The sequence below is a fragment of the Carex rostrata genome, chromosome 24 (genome assembly GCF_964058835.1).
Source record: "Carex rostrata chromosome 24, lpCarRost1.2, whole genome shotgun sequence".
NCBI lineage: Eukaryota > Viridiplantae > Streptophyta > Magnoliopsida > Poales > Cyperaceae > Carex > Carex rostrata.
In genome coordinates, this window is record NC_135941.1 from 4,737,668 (window position 1) to 4,741,045 (window position 3,378).

General features: G+C 36.0%; 1 long non-coding RNA gene across 2 annotated transcripts; it reads left to right on the forward strand.

Moving 5' to 3' along the window:
* The first annotated feature begins 346 nt into the window (after positions 1 to 346).
* LOC144575915 (uncharacterized) lies at positions 347 to 3,098 on the forward strand. 2 transcript variants are annotated; one of them, XR_013518558.1, is made up of 5 exons: positions 347 to 571; positions 1,167 to 1,320; positions 1,462 to 1,640; positions 2,337 to 2,386; positions 3,021 to 3,098. It is a non-coding gene; the product is annotated as an uncharacterized LOC144575915 (long non-coding RNA). The 2 variants fall into 2 exon arrangements; XR_013518557.1 differs by lacking the exons at positions 2,337 to 2,386; positions 3,021 to 3,098 and having other exon boundaries at positions 1,462 to 1,866.
* The last annotated feature ends 280 nt before the right edge of the window (positions 3,099 to 3,378 follow it).

The window sequence follows — 3,378 nt, forward strand, 5'->3', positions numbered from 1 at the left end:
TAGTGACAAATAGCAACACCCTCAATGTGTGAGATCATTCGTTTAAAACTAAAATGGAATTTTTTTTATGAACAATTAAATGAAAATTGATAGACTACACCTCCACCTTTCTATATAAAAAAAAATAGAAAATTGACATTTCTTTTTATTGGGTAGAAATAGATATTATTATGAGTGAGTCTATGGTACGACGCGTATTACGGTCCCAAGTGTAATTCAAAATCTGAACCTTTGGATCTGCATCGATATTCGGACAATAAAAGTGCGCTGGATCAAAAATTAACGGAGCTCCATGTTAAACGTTTTGAAATTCCGTCTATTATTTTCCTCTCCAGCGAATGCGAAGTAGTCTCTCTCCCTCGTGATTTCAGTCGCCGCACCGAAACCCTCCTCTCCCTTGCGCTGTCTCTCGCCTCCCGCTTACTCTCGACGGCGCTCTCTCTATCTCGCACTGACTCTCGTCGACAAATCTCTCTATCTTTTTTCCCTCCATCTCTCCGTGCATGCTCCCGCCTCCCTGAGACTCGCGCACGAAGACGACGAACCTGACAGCGGCACAGCATCCCTACTGGTTAGCCCCTCTCTCTCTCTCTTTGTCTCCCCCTCTCCTAGGTCAACGAATTGAAATTTATAATTTCAGAAAAATAAAAACATAATTTACTAATTTAGCTTAGTATTTTGATTTGAATTATGTAGTTTTATTTAAAAACTGTCTGAAATTACACTATTGGAGTCTGAAGTAGACTGAAACACTGCTAACCATAACCTGAACCTGATCCAAACCAAAATTAATACTTCAATAGCCACCTGACCAAGACATAAATAAATCTAAAATTAACGAAAGCCTAAAACCTAAAAAACCTTAGCAATCTAACACCCAAAATAACCCCATAACCTCAAATAATTGAAATAAAAAATGATCTCATTCTACTATTTTACCGTCATCCTAACAAAAATGACACAAATCTTTATTGAACTGACTAGATCAACACCCTTTGCCACCACCTAAAAATTTGGCAATATTTATAATTTCTTGCTACTGAGCCCCCCTGGAGTGGGTCACAAGTCGTATCATATATAATGCTAGTAACATTGAGAAGTTTAGAGTTGCAACCCAAATGAGTTTAGTTTTGATTGTGACACTATTGATTATTTATTATTTTTAGATGCATGTGTTCCTCTTAAAGAGCCCGATGAGATCACCAATAATATGAAAATAGTATAAGCAGCGGAGTCGATTGGTGCATCGGTGTCACCATAGCTACGCAAGTCGGGGGCAATGACACGATAACTATTTGCAACCAAGGCGGCCATTAAATTGTATATTTCATTTGATCTTGCTATTACTCTTCATTAATTTGATCTCATGCACTTCTGATATTTTGATATCAGCATTGATAGCAGTTAGGACAATACTGAATTTTCGTTGTTGTTCCCTTGCATATAAAATATGTTGGTCAGGAGAGAAAGAAGATAGATAAGGATGGTCTGATGTATCTTGATCCTCCCATGTCACAGTGCAATGAGAGAAAGAAAAGACCAGCATGTTTGAAACCTATTGTTGAGACATTCGCTAAATAATGAAGAAAATGCAGCTATTGCCACACAAAGGAGATCATAATATTACATCATGTCCTAAGGTATTTTCTATTTCACTTTATTATTTTTTATAGACATAAAATTGAACAGTAATGTTTTTACTGTAACCACTTGTGTTTAACTGCGGTGCTTAGAAGATCTTGCTAAGGGAAAGAAACAACGAGAGGGCTAGTTTTTAATTAATATTTATCTACTTATTAGTTTCATCTTATGTTTGGGTTACTTTTGTAACTATTTACCGTGTGTATTTGCTTGCTTACAATTGTATATGCTTGTTGTCACTGCTACATTTGCTTGTTGCTTACAATTATATTTGCTTGCTTGTTATTTAAGTTCAACGTGTGTAATTTAATTTTTGTTCAAATTAAATTTAGCTTGTAGATATGTTGCCCATCATATAAATATGAATTTTTTATGGTGGTACATTCTGATAATTCATCATAAAAGCTCAAAACATTCACACAATTCATAAATATTGTTTCCAACAGTATCAGTTTTACACAATTCCTCTGCTCTATTTGTCCTATTAGTGGGCACTGCATCTCAGTACAACTAATAGGCACCATTGTACCACATGACACTATAATTAAATAAATAGCAACACATAAGCATAGATCGATGAATAACAAACACACACACACACACACACACACACACACACACACATATATATTAAAAAAAGATACAAAAATCATGCAAAATAATATTTTATTTTCAAACCTTTTTCTTATTACCAGAAATGCTTTGGGAAAGAGACGACTCCAAGTTCATTCTTGGCCGTAGAAAGGTATATGATGTTGCATCACCCAGAAATAGCTCAATACAATAGTTGAGTTCAATTCTCCTCATCATCCAATTGAAATTGTTCATATTATAAAATATCAACATTAATTGCAGTACCATGAAAATGAACAAAAGGAAGTAAATGGAGAGTAATATGTCAAAGTTTTTATATATAAGATACAACTAGAGCTCTGACAATATCTTCAGCCGAAATGATTGGCACATTTCTACCTTGTCAATTTCATCTGCACTGCACGTACATCTTGTTGCCTAGTATGATACCATAATTTATAAATTAAATAAGCATTGTATGATTTTCATAAAATATGAGCCATGACATAACTTCAAAACAAGAATTCCTTGCCATTACAACTGATGCATTCCTTGCCATTACTTTTGTTATTTGTTAGCAAAAATTGAGATCTCAGCATCATATATACCAGAAAAAAGTTTTCAGTTCCAACATCCCAAATAAACATTACTTCATATACTATTTATTGCTTCAATTAAAACATAACTCAAAAGGAGAGAAAAACAAGTGCTTACACGAGCAATGACAAATTTAGAGTTTTCAGTCCAATTTTTTTGTTTTGGCAAAATCAAACTTTTCGCTGAAACCTACGGTTTTCAATTTACAGCAATAGAGTGTGTGTGTGTGTGTGGGAGAGAGAGACTTAGAGATGAAGATAGATGGGATTTACCAGATCGACACGTAGAGATGAGGAGGTTGTGGCGGGTCAAGCATCCTTCCGAGAGAGGGAGAGAGAGATAGGGAGCCGATGCGACGCTGCGAACCAAACCATGGCCGAGAGAGAGGACGAAGAGCAACGGCGAGATTCCAGCGCGAGGGACCGAGATTGCGAGGCAGAGCGTGGGTTTATCGTGTTGGAGAATAGAGAGGGGAAATGATAGACGGAACTTCAAAACGTTTAACAAAAAGTTCCGTTAATTTTTGATCCAGCGCATTTTCATTGTCCGAATATCAATGCAGATCCA